The sequence below is a fragment of the Anomaloglossus baeobatrachus genome, chromosome 11 (assembly GCF_048569485.1).
Source record: "Anomaloglossus baeobatrachus isolate aAnoBae1 chromosome 11, aAnoBae1.hap1, whole genome shotgun sequence".
In the NCBI taxonomy this organism is placed as follows: domain Eukaryota; kingdom Metazoa; phylum Chordata; class Amphibia; order Anura; family Aromobatidae; genus Anomaloglossus; species Anomaloglossus baeobatrachus.
Window position 1 is genome coordinate 81,790,306 of NC_134363.1, and position 16,726 is coordinate 81,807,031.

A 16,726-nucleotide genomic window follows, 5' to 3' on the forward strand; every position below is an offset into this window, starting at 1 on the left:
TGTTCAAATTCCCATCTCTTGCTGAAAGTTTTAATCTCTTCTGAAGTAAACTGAGCAGCATTGTCAGAGAACATGATATCCGGAATGCCATACCTGGCAAAATTGGCCTTGAGTTTTTTAATCACTGTTCTCACCCTTGTGTCCTGTAACAAATCAATCTCCCAAAAGTTAGATAAATAGTCCACTGTAATCAGGTATTCTTTGTCATTCCATGTGAATACATCTGTTCCAATTTTTGACCAAGGACTCTGTGGAATTTCATGAGGTTGCAATGTCTCCTTTTGTTGCTTATCACTACAGGATGCACATATTTCACATTGTGCTATATAGTTTTTAATGTGGTCATTCATTCCTGGCCAATAAATAGATTCTCTTGCTCGCCGTAGACATCCTTCCCTGCCTAAGTGAGAAGAGTGCAGTGTTTCCAGTATGTCTCTTCTGAGTGCTTCTGGTATAACAGCTCTATCTCCTTTAAAGATGATTCCTTGCTGCACTGACAGTTCATCTCTTATGTGGAAGAATGGAGAAACTTCCCTAGCACATGCTGCTTGTATTTTGGCCAGCCCTGCAAGATGACAGTCTTTAAGATCTGGAGAATTTTATCATTTTCTGTACAAGTCTGTATTTGCTTCAACTTGTCTTTTGACACTGCCAGGTAGTCACACATATTGATGGTTTCAATTTCATTCTCCTCATCATTTGTGACAGGTAGGTATGCTCTGCTTAGAGTATCTGCAATCAGTAAGTCTCTTCCTGGACAGTAACAGATGTCAAAATCGTACTTCTAAAGTCGTAACAGCATGCGCTTTAGTCTCTTTGGGGCATTTAGTAGTGGTTTCTTTGTAATGCTCTCCAATGGCTTCTGATCAGACTGCACTATTACTCGTCGACCATAGGTGTACTGGTGAAACTTCTCCATCCCAAACACCACAGCCAGTAGGTCCTTCTCAATCTGAGCATATCCCTGCTCTGTTGTTGTTAGGGCTCTGCTTGCAAACGTGATTGGCTGTTTGTTCTGCATTAGTGTAGCTGCAAGGCCTTTTTCTGAAGCATCACATTGTACCACCACTTCTCGATCTGGGTCGAAATACTTTAGGGTTGCTGCATCTGCAATAACCTTCTTTTCTGACCGGAAAGCAGTTTCCTGGTTTTCTGTCCATTCCCAGAGCACATCTTTGTGGGTTAACTGTCTCAGTGGCTCACACATATCTGACAGATGCTTGCTTGCAAAATTTGGAGAGATAATTTACCATGCCCAAAAATCGTTGTAGTCCACACACATCAGTTGGGGTTGGCAAATCTTGAATTGCTCTCACCTTTTCTGGATCCACTTTTACACCATTTGAGGTCAGAAGATGTCCAATATATGCAACTTCTGTCATTTTCAGTTTGAATTTGTCCAAGTTCAGCTTTATTTGTTTTGCTCTACATCGGTCCAAAAATTGTATCATCTTCTGATCATGATCCTTGATTGCAGATTCCATATCTTCACCTTCTCCCACTATAAGAATATCATCTGCTATTGTTTTTACTCCAGGAAGTCCTTTCAAAGCCTGCATCAATTTCTGCTGGAACATCTCCGGAGCAGGTTTTAGTCCCATGGGCAGTCTCAGCCATTTATAGTGTCCAAATGGTGAAGAAAATGTTGTCAATAAACTTGATTCTTCAGTCAGTTCCACATGCCATAATCCATTTTTGACATCACATACAGAAAATATTTTAGCTTTTGATAGATCTGGGAGAACATCATCCAATGTTGGCATCGGGTAATGATTTCTTTTCAGCGCCTTGTTGAGTGGCTTCGGATAAATGCATATTATTAACTTGCCTGATGGTTTCTCCACTACGACCAAACTGCTGATCCAAACTGTACTCTTCTGGACTAATGCTATCATGCCTCTTTTCTGTAAATCTTGTAGCTCTACTTTCAGTGGTTGAATTAAAGCTACAGGCACCCTTCTTGTAGGTAATCTGGTAGGCTGCACGGTTTTATCAATTTCTAGCCTGTATTTACCATCAAAACACCCATCACCTTCAAATAAATCAGCATACTCCATTTTTATTTTTTGAAAGTCCAAATTGCGCTCTGCATTAAGTTTGGGATTAGGTATATCCTGGGAAACTTCAACAGACATAATGATCTGAGACTGTACTTTTATTAAGTCCATTGCCTGCACTGCTTTTACTCCCAGTATTGGTACATGGTTCCCACCATGCAGCACGGTAAATTCAGCTCTGTAACTTTTCCTGTTACATGGATTCCGTATTTTGAGCTTATATGTCCCCATAGGTTTCAGAACACTTTTGTTGTACATCACCAGTACCCAGGGCCGGATTAAGGTTGGTGGGGGCCCCTGGGCAGAAAATCTGGTGGGGGCCCCATAAACGTTAACATTTTTAGCCATAACAGTAGAGCACGAACTGTAGCATTTAGATAAATAAATAGATAAATCCAATGAACATATATCTTACCCTGTTCTGCCACATCCAGACTTACAGTACTACAATACAGATACAGTCCAGGATCACTCACAGCTGTCACTTATACACACAGTACAATACAGACAGTCCAGGATCACTCACAGCAGTCACTTATACACAGAAATTAGAGTTACTCACATATTTTTAATTGATCCCAATGTTAAGGCAGCCAGGGCCGGCATCAGGTTTTTGTGGTCCCCGGTTGAGTCTCAGTGGGCCCCATCCACATGCAGACACGCACATACACATACAAGCATACGTACATATACATATTTGAAGACAAATCCACAAAAATACATTTAAACAGACAAATATATGCACAGTCATATACACTGACATACATGCAGACACAGATGCTTTACAGGTGTTAATATGGAGAAGTCACAAGCAGCATCACTCACCTCCTCCAGGACATGTGGCTGTGTTGCATGACGGCCATCACTAACAGACATGACTGCACACCGTGCACACTGACACAGCACTGCTGTATATAGATCACAGGAGGTGCTGGGGCCTACAATATATACATTACAGGAGGGGCAGGGGGCATAGACGTTACTGGGGGGGGGGCATAGATGTTACTGGAGTGGCAAACAGCTCTGGTGGCGTACACATTACTGGGATGGGTGGCTTAGCGCTCTGGGGGACCCATATAGTTCTGGAGTGCCGCACAGACTGCTCTGATTCATATATACACACACAGCTCCGCTTCACACACACACACACACACACACACAGAGCTCTGCTTCACACACACACACACACACAGCTCTGCTTCACACACACAGCTCTGCTTCATACACACAGCTCTGCTTCACACACACACACACACAGCTCTACTTCAGGCACACACACAGCTGCTTCACACACACACACACACAGCACTGCTTCACAACACACAGCTCTGCTTCACACACACACACACAGCTCTGCTTCACACACACACACAGCTCTGCTTCACACACACACACATTTCACACACACACACAGCTCTGCTTCACACACACACACACACACACACAGCTCTGCTTCACACACACACACACACACACAGCTCTGCTTCTCACACACACACACACACAGCTCTGCTTCACACCACACATCTTTCTTCAGCTCTGCTTCACACACACACACAGCTCTGCTTCACACACACACACAGCTCTGCTTCTCACACACAGCTCTGCTTCTCACACACACAGCTCCGCTTCTCACACACACACACACACACAGCTCTGCATCACACCAAACATCTTTCTTCAGCTCTGCCCTTACCTGCTCTGATGCCATCCTCCTGCTGCTCCGGTATAGGCCGCAGTCTTCCTGCTGCTGTTCCAGTGCCGCGGCCATCCTCCTGCTCCGGTGAGTCTCCTCTCCTGGCCGCGGCGTCGGTCTTCTTCTCCGCGTCTGCAGCATGGGTCTTCTCCTCCGCGGCCGCGGTGTCGGTCTTCTCCTCCGCGGCCGCGGCGTCCTGCTGTGACGTCCGCGGCGTCCTGCTGTGACGTCCGCGGCGTCCTGCTGTGACGTCCGCGGCGTCCTGCTGTGACGTCCGCAGCATTGGACGCCACAGCAGAGCAGGGAGCAGGCACACCTCTGACCCCAGAAGTACAGGCGCTGGTACTTCCGGGGTCAATCAGCGTCCTGCGCCCGCAGTTTCTTTTTGCATCTTAGAGACGCAGATACAAATAAATGTAGGTGCTCCTCCCCCCTCCCCCCGAAAACACAGCTGATTTATTAGACTGTCTCTACGGAGGGGAAGAGGGTGTGAAGAAAAAAAAAAATTGCTGACGGGTGGCAAGTATGGCCCTGGTGGTGGGGGCCCCCTTGGAAGCTCTTTTGGTGGGGGCCCCGGGGCTGAAGCCCCGCCTGCCCCACCTATAATCCGGCCCTGCCAGTACCTTATCCGTTGGCTCAATGGAAACCTGTTTGTTCAGCAGAGCACTTGGAATTACATTGCAGCTTGCTCCACAATCCAGCTGAAATCTAATGGGCTTCTCATCCAACAGGAAGGTTGCATAGAGCTGCTTGGCATCCTTGACTACTGGCTGCCTGATTACATTGACATTCTCTGTTGCAGGTTGCAGCTGTAGCCATGTAATGTCCTCTGCACTGTCAGTATCTTGTGTCACAGTGTGGACCTGTTTATGCTGTTTGCCTGTTCCCAGCCTGCAGATAGCTGAGAAATGATTCTTCTTGCCACATAACCTGCAGGTGTCGCCATATGCTGCACACTTGGTCTTGTCTCTCTCATGTCTCTTACCACAATATTTGCAGTGGATTGTGCTTATAGGCGAGCTTGGTCTTGTCTTTTCTTTCATAGATACTGCATGTACCTCATCATCATCATTATCACTGGTGCCTGCCATCATCTTCAGGCTGTGCTTTGTCAGCTCAGCAGGTCTACAGATTTGCATGCATCTCTCTAAGGTCAGCTCTTCGTCTCTGAGTAACCTTTCTCTGAGGAGAGTGTCCATAATGCCACATACAATTCTGTCTCTTATGAGGCTATCTCTGATTTCCCCAAAGCCACATGTTGCAGCCAATGTCCTCAGCTCTGTCACATTTCTGTCTACATTTTCACCATCCGCCTGATGTCTTGTGAAAAACTTGTATCTCTCCACAGTCTCATTTCTCTTGGGGTCACAGTGCTTATCAAATGCCTCCACAATCTCTGTTAGGACAAGGTGGTCTGTGTCTGGCAGTAAGGTCTGGGCTAGTTCTCTGCCTTTTTCCCCAATTAAGTAATAAAACAGCTTTACATTACGTTTGTCATCACTGGGGGCCGCTGTCAGATCCACATACAGAGTAAACTCCTTTTTGCAGTGTCTACATGTCTGGGATAGATTACATGATGAGTAGAGATGAGCGAACCGGTCGCGGTTCGGCTCGAGGTCGGTTCGCCAAACGGAGCTCCCGTTCGAGTTCGGTTCGTCGAACGTTCGATGAACCGAACTCGAACTGCATAGGAAACAATGGCAGGCAATCACAAACACATAAAAACACCTAGAAAACACCCTCAAAGGTGTCCAAAAGGTGACAAACAACTCACAACACAACACAAACACATGGGAAAGTGACAAGGACAAATTCTCATGTGAAAACAAAACAGCGTTACGAGGAAAAAGAGGACGAGACACAGATATAGGCATGGCATGCCCTTCTAAAATCATGTAAAACACCGCAAGGTGACTCCAAGCGGAGTCTCCCTCTCCCTTTTTTCCAAAAATTGGGCCACACAGACACCCCTTCAGTGGCAGCACTTGTGCCCCAGTTGTACACCTCACAGCTAGATTTGCATCAAGCACATTCAAAAATACGCCATACTTAACCGTCCCCAGGATGACACCGGGGTCGGTAGCAAAGTCTTTCCTGATCCCAGCTCTGTTCATCTTGGATCATTTTTAAAAAACACAGCAAGCAAGGGTTACTCCAAGCGGAGTCTCCCTTTTTTTCCAAAAATTGTGCCCCACACACACCCACCCATTCAGTGGCAGCACTTGTGCCCTAGTTGTACACTTCACAGCTAGATTTGCATCAAGCACATTCAAAAATACGCCATACTTAACCGTCCCCAGGATGACACCGGGGTAGGTAGCAAAGTCTTTCCTGATCCCAGCTCTGTTCATCTTGGATCATTTTTAAAAAACACAGCAAGCAAGGGTTACTCCAAGCGGAGTCTCCCTTTTTTTCCAAAAATTGTTACCCACACACACCCACCCATTCAGTGGCAGCACTTGTGCCCTAGTTGTACACTTCACAGCTAGATTTGCATCAAGCACATTCCAAATCCACAAGCATTTACTCTCCCCAGGATGACACAGGGGTAGTAAATTCCTGGTGGATCCATGACTTGTTCATTTTGATGAACGTTAGTCTTTCCACATTGTCACTGGACAGACGCGTGCGCTTATCTGTCAGCACACACCCAGCAGCACTGAAGACACGTTCAGAGACAACGCTGGCAGCTGGACACGACAAAATCTCCAAGGCGTAACTGGAGAGCTCTGGCCATTTTTCTAGATTTGAAGCCCAAAATGAGCAAGGCTCCATTTGCAATGTCATGGCATCGATGTTCATTTGGAGATACTCCTGTATCATCCTCTCCAGCCGTTGACTATGTGTCAGACTTGTTGTCTCTGGTGGCCTTGCAAAGGAGGGTCTAAAAAAATTATGAAAAGATTCCATAAAATTGCTGTTACCAGCACCAGATACAGTCCTACTGGTACGGGTAGACTGTTGAAGATGACGAGACCGTCCCATGTTTGTCAAGTTACAACTGGGAGATTCACTCCCTGCACCTGCACGGTTGTTTGGTGGAAAAGCCGAGCTAAGATCGAGTAACAGCTTCTGCTGATACTCCTGCATACGTGCGTCCCTTTCTATGGCTGGAATTATGTCACAAAATTTGGACTTGTACCGGGGATCTAATAGTGTGGCAAGCCAGTAGTCATCATCACTTCTAATTTTGACAATACGAGGGTCATGTTGGAGGTAGTGCAACAAGAAGGCACTCATGTGTCTTGCGCAGCCATGTGGACCAAGTCCACGCTGTGTTTGTGGCATAGAGGTGCTACCCGTTCTTTCTTCCTCTGACATCTCCCCCCAACCTCTTTCAACTGAAATTTGACAAAGGTCTCCCTCATCCGCTGAGTCTTCCATGTCCATGGACAGTTCGTCCTCCATTTCTTCATGTTCTCCTGCACCTTCCTCAACATTTCGCCTGCTACCATGCGCCCTTGTTGATCCCTGTCCCCCATGGTCCCATGCCTGCCGCGTTGGTGATGATGAACGTCTGGACCTTGGTGATGTTGTTGTGTCTTGCGCATATGAATCCTCCTGTAGTTCCTCCCCTTCCTGTTGTCTCACCCCCTGACTCCGAATAGTGTTTAGCGTGTGCTCCAGCATGTAAATGACTGGAATTGTCATGCTGATAATGGCATTGTCAGCGCTAACCATATTCGTCGCCATGTCGAAACTGTGCAGAAGGGAGCATAGGTCCTTGATCTGAGACCACTCCATCAGGGTGATCTGTCCCACCTCTGCATCTCGTTGGCCCAGGCTATACGTCATGATGTATTGCACCAGGGCTCGGCGGTGCTGCCACAGTCGCTGTAACATGTGGAGAGTCGAATTCCAGCGTGTCGGCACATCGCATTTCAGGCGATGAACCGGCAGGCCGAAAGACTTCTGGAGCGATGCAAGTTGCTCAGCTGCGGCGGTTGAACGGCGGAAGTGAGCAGACAGTTTTCGTGCCCTGGTCAGAAGGCCATCTAGGCCGGGAGAGTGTGTTAAAAATTGCTGGACAACAAGGTTCAACACGTGAGCCATACAAGGCACGTGTGTCACCTTGCCCAGGCGAAGGGCCGCACCCAGGTTTGTAGCATTGTCGCACATGGCCTTACCAGGCTGCAGGTTGAGTGGAGACAACCATTTATTAAACTCGGACCGCAGAGCTGACCACAACTCCTCAGCTGTGTGACTCCTATTACCAAGACATGTCAAGCTAAAGACCGCCTGATGCCGTTGCGCTCTGCTGCCAGCATAGTAATGAGGGGTGCGTGATTCCTTCTGCGCAGTGAGAACGCTGGTGGCCTGACCAGGCAGGCTTGGGGCGGAGGTGGAGGACCCAGATGAGATGGAGGAGGCAGAAGCAGTGGCGGAACTTGGACAGACAGAGGATTGACACACAAGTCGTGGGGACGGTAAGACTTGTGCAGCAGACCCTTCACCATCTATCACCATAGTTACCCAGTGCCCAGTCAGCAACATGTAACGTCCCTGTCCATGCTTACTGGTCCAAGTATCGGTGGTGAAATGCACCCGTTCACACACAGAGTTTCTCAAGGAAGCGGTGATGTTGTGTGCGACATGCTGGTGTAGCGCGGGCACACCTTTCTTAGAGAAGTAGTGGCGACTAGGCATCTAATACTGGGGCACAGCGACAGACATAAGGTCTCTAAAATCCTGTGTGTCCACTAGGCGGAAAGGCAGCATTTCGGTAGCCAAGAGCTTACAGAGGGATAGAGTCAACCTCTTAGCTTTGTCATGTGTCGCAGGAAATGGCCTTTTATTTGACCACATCTGAGGGACAGAGATCTGGCTGCTGTGTGTAGACGGTGTTGAGTAGGGTGTCCCTGGAAAAATGCAGGTTTGTGAGGAAAGTGCAGGCGGAGACATGATGTTGCCTTCATCCAACGTTGGTGCTATCGATGTCTGAGAGAGCTGTACACACTCACTTGTTTCCCCTTCCAAACCAACTGACGACCTACCAAGCAAACTGCCTGTTGCGGTTACAGTGGTGGAAGTTGTGCGTGGAAAACCAGGTGTGACAGCTGTCCCCACAGTCCTAGAAGATGAAGAGCGCGCGGATGCACTGGAAGGGGCAGGCCGCGGATGGTTCGCTCCGCTAGGCCGCATTGCAGCACGGTGAACTTCCCACTGGGACCTATGATATTTATTCATGTGACGATTTATGGAAGAAGTTGTCAAACTGCTGAGGTTTTGACCTCTACTAACAGAATCACGACAAATTTTACACATCACATAATTTGGGCGATCTTTTTCCATGTCAAAAAAGGACCAGGCTAGGCAAGGCTTAGAGGGCATGCGACCTGCTGAGCCCCCCCGACTAGTGCTCAGAGGCAGAGTGGTGGCTGATGATGCAGTTGTAGACGTGCTACCAATGCTCCGACTCTGTCCAGGAAGGCGCAAGGTAACTTCGACGTCGGTTGCATCCTCCTCCACCGCCTCTGTTGACCTCCTCGAGTGCCTGACTGGGGGTTGACAGTAGGTGGGATCTAGAACTTCCTCATCAATTGTTGTGTTTGCACTCCCCTCCCCCTCAGACCGAGCCTCTTCTTGCCCTGACCGAATATTTAAGTTGTCATCCCAATCTGGTATCTGCGTCTCATCGTCATCAGTATGTTCCTCATTGTCTATAACCACAGGTGTTACAGTTTGTGACAAAGGGTCAACATTATGCTCAGAAACTTGGTCCTCACGGCCTGAATCAGAGTCACAAAAGTTCTGGGCATCACTGCAGACCATTTCCTGGTCTGTACTCACTGTAGCTTGGGAGCAGACCTCTGATTCCCAGGCTATAGTGTGACTGAACAGCTCTGCAGACTCAGCCATCTCAGTTCCACCATACTGTGCAGGGCTGATGGAGACTTCAGAGCTGGGAGAAAGCAAGTTTGATTGGGATGATAACTCAGAGGACTGGTGTTTTTTGGATGCGGTACTTGAAGTGGCTGAGAGGGCACTTGTTGGACCACTTGAGATCCATTCAAGCACTTTCCTTTTTTGGCCATCATCTACCTTTGTTCCTGTTGTTCGTGTCCGTAAAAAAGGGAGCACATCGGATTGTCCACGGTAAGTAGTAGACATCTTACTTTTGCTGGTAGATGGTCTATCTTCAGCAGATGATAATGGAGCTTTGCCACCTTCCCCACGGACAAACCCTTTTTTTCCTTTTCCACCACGCCTCTTCCCCTTTCCACCAGCATCTGTCATTTTGCCACTCATGTTGATTGCGACAAGATTGTGCACTGAAAATGTGGTAGTAAAAATTGAGAGGTGGTGTAGATTGCAGCGGTGGTCTAGCTTTATTACCAGCAGAATAATAAAGAATAAATATCCCTGACAATGCAACTACGGCCCTTAAACTGGCAGCATAAATTGCTAGTATAATGGCTTAGTTATAATGAGTTTGAGTGTGCAATGCAGGCAGACGTGCTGCAAATATCTGTGCACTACTGGGACTATACAGAAGTCCAATAGCCACGTTTAGGATGCCACTAAGTTCACTCAGTGTTTGCTAGTATAATGGCTTAGTAACAATGAGTTGGAGTGTGCAAAGGGTAGGAGGGTACAGTGGCAGGGTTGTGGGTCTCTGGGTAGAGGAAAGGAAGCCTGCCTTTCTATCCCTCCTAATGGGGAAATGCAGCGAGGAAATCCCTGACCTTAGCTACACAGAGGCATGTCCTGTCCTGATGAAGAAGGCGGTATGCCTTCGAAACGCGTAGACTTGTGCCAATAAAGGAAAGGATTTCACTTTATCCATCGGAATTGTGGTTTTCTAGCGCAGCATTTAACCCGGTTCTCTCTCAGCCATCCTGTTATCTACTATTTCTGCATCGGGGCTGCTGCTGACCACTGCTGCATAATCTGCCTATATGCTTGCATAGGAGTTGTGCCTGTCACAACTGAAACAGGTGAGTGCCTGTCTTTACATGTGTATTCCCTCATCCATCAGATAAGACCCTATTTCTGCGCTTGTTTCTTCCACAGTTTATTCTCCTAGGTTAATCATGACAGGCGTCTCCCCGGGATACCTTCCATAATTAACCTGTAAGTGAACATAAATAAAAACATACACCCGAAAAAATCATTTATTTTGAATAAAAGACAAAAAAACACCCTCTTTCACCACTTTATTAAAATCCCCAAATACCCCTCCAGGTCCGGCGTAATCAAGAGGTCCCGCGACGCATCGAGCTCTGTTACATGAAGCTGACAGGAGCGGCAGTAGAACACCGCTGCCCCTGTGAGCTCCACGCAGCAACTGAAGTGAATCGCGCTGTCAGCGGGGACGTCACTGAGGTAATGCCGGTGTGTGTGCCGTGATGATGAGGGCTGTAGTGTCGGGATGTGTGAGGCGATGTCGGCGGTAATGTCGGAATGTGTGCGGGAATGTCGGGTTGTGTGCGGGGATGTCGGCTGTAATGTCAGGATATGTGCAGGGATGTCGGGATGTGTGCGGGGATGTCGGGATGTGTGCGGGGATGTCGGGATGTCGGCGGTAATGTCAGGATGTGTGCGGGAATGTCGGGTTGTGTGCGGGGATGTCGGCTGTAATGTCAGGATGTGTGCGGGGATGTCGGGATGTGTGCGGTAACTTCGGGATGTGTGCGGGAATGTTGGGATGTGTGCGGGGATGTCGACGGTAATGTCAGGATGTGTGCGGGGATGTCAGGATGTGTGCGGGGATGTCGGCGGTAATGTCAGGATGTGTGCGGGGATGTCGGCGGTAATGTCAGGATGTGTGCGGGAATGTCGGGTTGTGTGCGGGGATGTCGGTGGTAATGTCAGGATGTGTGCGAGGATGTCGGGATGTGTGCAGGGATGTCGGGATGTGTGCAGGGATGTCGGGATGTGTGCGGTAATGTCGGGTTGCGTACGGAGATGTCGGCGGTAATGTCGGGTTGTGTGCGGGGATGTCGACGGTAATGTCAGGATGTGTGCGGGGATGTCGGCGGTAATGTCAGGATCTGTGCGAGGATGTCGGGATGTGTGCGGGGATGTCGGGATGTGTGCGGTAATGTCGGGATGTGTGCGAGAATGTCGGGATGTGTGCGGTAATGTCGGGATGTGTGCAGTAATGTCGGGTTGTGTGCGGGGATGTCGGCGGTAATGTCGGCGGTAATGTCAGGATGTGTGCGGGGATGTCGGGTTGTGTGCGAGGATGTCGGCGGTAATGTCAGGATGTGTGCGGGAATGTCGGGTTGTGTGCGGGGATGTCGGTGGTAATGTCGGGTTGTGTGCGGGGATGTTGGTGGTAATGTCGGGATGTGTGCGGGGATGTCGGCGGTAATGTCGGATTGTGTGCGGGGATGTCGGTGGTAATGTCGGGATGTGTGCGGGGATGTGGGCGGTAATGTCGGGATGTGGGCGGTAATGTCGGGACGTGTGCGGGTATGTCGGCGGTAATGTCAGGATGTGTGCGGGAATGTCGGGTTGTCTGCGGGGATGTCGGCGGTAATTTCGGGTTGTGCGCGAGGATGTCGGTGGTAATGTCGGGATGTGTGCGGGGATGTCGGCGGTAATGTCGGGTTGTGTGCAGGGATGTCAGTGGTAATGTCAGGATGTGTGCGGGAATGTCGCGTTGTGTGCGGGGATGTCGGTGGTAATGTCAGGATGTGTGCGAGGATGTCGGAATGTGTGCGGGGATGTCGGGATGTGTGCGGGGATGTCAGGATGTGTGCGGTAATGTCAGGATGTGTGCGGGAATGTCGGGATCGGGATGTGTGCGGGTATGTCGGGATGTGTGTGGGTATGTCGGCGGTAATGTCAGGATGTGTGCGGGAATGTCGGGTTGTGTGCTGGGATGTCGGTGGTAATGTCAGGATGTGTGCAAGGATGTCGGGATGTGTGCGGGGATGTCGGGATGTGTGCGGGGATGTCGGGATGTCGGCGGTAATGTCAGGATGTGTGCGGGAATGTCAGGTTGTGTGCAGGGATGTCGGCGGTAATGTCAGGCTGTGTGCGGGGATGTCGGGATGTGTGCGGGGATGTCGGCGGTAATGTAGGGTTGTGTGCGGGGATGTTGACGGTATTGTCAGGATGTGTGCGGGAATGTCGGGTTGTGTGCGGGGATGTCGGCTGTAATGTCAGGATGTGTGCGGGGTTGTCGGGATGTGTGCAAGGATGTCGGGATGTGTGCGGTAATTTCGGGATGTGTGCGGTAATGTCAGGATGTGTGAGGGGATGTCGGAATGTGTGCGGGATTGTCGGCGGTAATGTCAGGATGTGTGCGGGGATGTCGGCGATAATGTCAGGATGTGTGCGGGAATGTTCGGTTGTGTGCGGGGATGTCGGTGGTAATGTCAGGATGTGTGCCAGGATGTCGGGATGTGTGCAGGGATTTCGGGATGTGTGCAGGGATGTCGGGATGTGTGCGGTAATGTCGGGTTGCGTGCGGGGATGTCGGCGGTAATGTCGGGTTGTGTGCAGGGATGTCGGCGGTAATGTCAGGATGTGTGCGGGGATGTCGGCGGAAATGTCAGGATCTGTGCGAGGATGTCGGGATGTGTGCAGGGATGTCGGGATGTGTGCGGTAATGTCGGGATGTGTGCGGGAATGTCGGGATGTGTGCGGTAATGTCGGGTTGTGTGCGGGGATGTCGGCGGTAATGTCGGCGGTAATGTCAGGATGTGTGCGGGGATGTCGGGATGTGTGCGGGGATGTCGGCGGTAATGTCAGGTTGTGTGAGGTGAGGGGATGTCAGCGGTAATGTCGGGTTGTGTGCGGGGATGTCGGCGGTAATGTCGGGATGTGTGCGGGGATGTCGGCGGTAATGTCAGGATGTGTGCGGGAATGTCGGTTTGTGTGCGGGGATGACGACGGTAATGTCAGGATGTGTGCGAGGATGTCGGGATGTGTGCGGGGATGTCGGGAGGTGTGCGGGAATGTCAAGATTTGTGCGGGGATGACGGCGGTAATGTCAGGATGTGTGCGGGGGTGTCGGGATGTGTGCGGAAATGTCGGCAGCAATGTCAGGAGGTGTGCGGGAATGTCGGGTTGTGGGCGCGGATGTGTGCGGTAATGTCAGGATGTGTGCGAGGATGTCGGGATGTGTGCGGAGATGTCGGGATGTGTGCGGTAATGTCGGGATGTGTGTGGGAATGTCGGGATGTGTACGGGGAAGTCAGCGGTAATGTCAGGATGTGTGCGGGGATGTTAAGAAGTGTGCAGGGATGTCGGGATGTGTGCGGTAATTTCGGGATGTGTGCGGGAATGTTGGGATGTGTGCGGGGATGTCGAGATGTGTGCGGGGATGTCGGCGGTAATGTCAGGATGTGTGCGGGGATGTGTGCGGTAATGTCAGGATGTGTGCGGTAATGTTGGGTTGTGTGCGGGGATGTCGGTGGTAATGTCAGGATGTGTGCGAGGATGTCGGGATGTGTGCAGGGATGTCGGGATGTGTGCAGGGATGTCGGGATGTGTGCGGTAATGTCAGGATGTGTGCGTTAATGTCAGGATGTGTGCGGGGATGTCGGGATGTGTGCGGGGATGTCGGCGGTAATGTCAGGATGTGTGCGGGAATGTCGGGTTGTGTGCGGGGATGTCGGTCGTAATGTCAGGATGTGTGCGGGGATGTCGGGTTGTGTGCGGGGATGTCGGTGGTAATGCCAGGATGTGTGCGGGGATGTCGGGTTGTGTGCGGGGATGTCGGCGGTAATGTCGGGTTGTGTTCGGGGATGTCGGCGGTAATGTCAGGATCTGTGCGAGGATGTCGGGATGTGTGCGGGGATGTCGGGATGTGTGCGGTAATGTCGGGATGTGTACGGGAATGTCGGGATGTGTGCGGTAATGTCGGGTTGTGTGCGGGGATGTCGGCGGTAATGTCGGCGGTAATGTCGGGACGTGTGCGGGGATGTCGGCGGTAATGTCAGGATGTGTGCGGGAATGTCAGGTTGTGTGCAGGGATGTCGGTGGTAATGTCGGGTTGTGTGCAGGGATGTCGGTGGTAATGAAGGGATGTGGGTGGCAATGTCGAGACGTGTGCAGAGATGTCAACGGTAATGTCAGGATGTGTGCGGGGATGTCGGCGGTAATGTCGGGATGTGTGCGGGGATGTCGGCGGTAATGTCAGGTTGTGTGCGGGGATGTCAGCGGTAATGTCGGGTTGTGTGCGGGGATGTCGGCGGTAATGTCGGGATGTGTGCGGGGATGTCGGCGGTAATGTCAGGATGTGTGCGGGAATGTCGGGTTGTGTGCGGGGATGTCGGCGGTAATGTCAGGATGTGTGCGAGGATGTCGAGATGTGTGCGGGGATGTTGGGATGTGTGCGGGGATGTCGGGATGTGTGCGGGAATGTCAAGATGTGTGCGGGGATGTCGGCGGTAATGTCAGGATGTGTGCAGGAATGTCGGGATGTGTGCGGGAATGTCGGCGGTAATGTCAGGATGTGTGCGGGAATGTCGGGTTGTGGGCGGGGATGTCGGCGGTAATGTCAGGATGTGTGCGAGGATGTTAAGATGTGTGCGGGGATGTCGGGATGTGTGCGGATATGTCGGGATGTGTGCGGTAATGTCAGGATGTGTGTGGAAATGTCAGGAGGTGTGCGGGGATGTCGGCGGTAATGTCAGGATGTGTGCGGGAATGTCGGGTTGTTTACGGGAATGTCAGCGGTAGAGATGAGCGAACCGGTCGCGGTTCGGCTCGAGGTTGGTTCGCCGAACGGACCTCCCGTTCGAGTTCGGTTCGTCGAACGTTCGACGAACCGAACTCGAACTGCATAGGAAACAATGGCAGGCAATCACAAACACAGAAAAACACCTAGAAAACACCCTCAAAGGTGTCCTAAAGGTGACAAACAACTCAAACACATTGGAAAGTGACAAGGACATATACTCATGCGAAAACAAAACAGCTGGACAAGGAAAAAGAGGAGGACACACAGATATAGGCATGGCACGCCCTTCTAAAATCATGTAAAACACCGCAAGGTGACTCCAAGCGGAGTCTCCATTTTTTCCAAAAATTGGGCCACACACACACCCACCCCTTCAGTGGCAGCAGTTGTGCCCCAGTTGTACACTTCACAGCTACATTTGCATCAAGCACATTCAAAAATACGCCATTCTTATCCGTCCCCAGGATGACACCGGGGTAGGTAGCAAAGTCTTTGCTGACCCATGACTTGTTCATCTTGGCTTCTTTTAAAAACAATGTAAGCAAGGGTTACTCCAAGCGGAGTCTCCCTTTTTTCCAAAAATTGGGCCACACAGACACCCACCCCATCAGTGGCAGCACTTGGGCCCTAGTTGCAAACAGGATGTTTTGATTTGCATCAAGCACATTCAAAAATACGCCATTCTTATCCGTCCCCAGGATGACACCGGGGTAGGTAGCAAAGTCTTTGCTGATCCCAGCTCTGTTCATCTTGGCTTCTTTTAAAAACACATCAAGCAAGGGTTACTCCAAGCGGAGTCTCCCTTTTTTTCCAAAAATTGGGCCACACAGACACCCACCCCATCAGTGGCAGCACTTGGGCCCTAGTTGCAAACAGGATGTTTTGATTTGCATCAAGCACATTCAAAAATACGCCATTCTTATCCGTCCCCAGGATGACACCGGGGTAGGTAGCAAAGTCTTTCCTAATCCCAGCTCTGTTCATCTTGGCTTCTTTTAAAAACACATCAAGCAAGGGTTACTCCAAGCGGAGTCTCCCTTTTTTCCAAAAATTGGGCCACACAGACACCCACCCCATCAGTGGCAGCACTTGGGCCCTAGTTGCAAACAGGATGTTTTGATTTGCATCAAGCACATTCAAAAATACGCCATTCTTATCCGTCCCCAGGATGACACCGGGGTAGGTAGCAAAGTCTTTGCTGATCCCAGCTCTGTTCATCTTGGCTTCTTTTAAAAACACATCAAGCAAGGGTTACTCCAAGCGGAGTCTCCCTTTTTTCCAAAAATTGGGCCACACAGACACCCACCCCATCAGTGGCAGCACTTGGGCCCT

The 16,726-nt window shown here is 50.3% G+C and overlaps 1 protein-coding gene across 1 annotated transcript in view; it reads right to left on the minus strand.

Moving 5' to 3' along the window:
- Window positions 1-16,726, minus strand: part of LOC142256875 (myocardin-like) — a 190,415-nt gene that overhangs the window by 121,278 nt on the left and 52,411 nt on the right. The window lies entirely within an intron of this gene.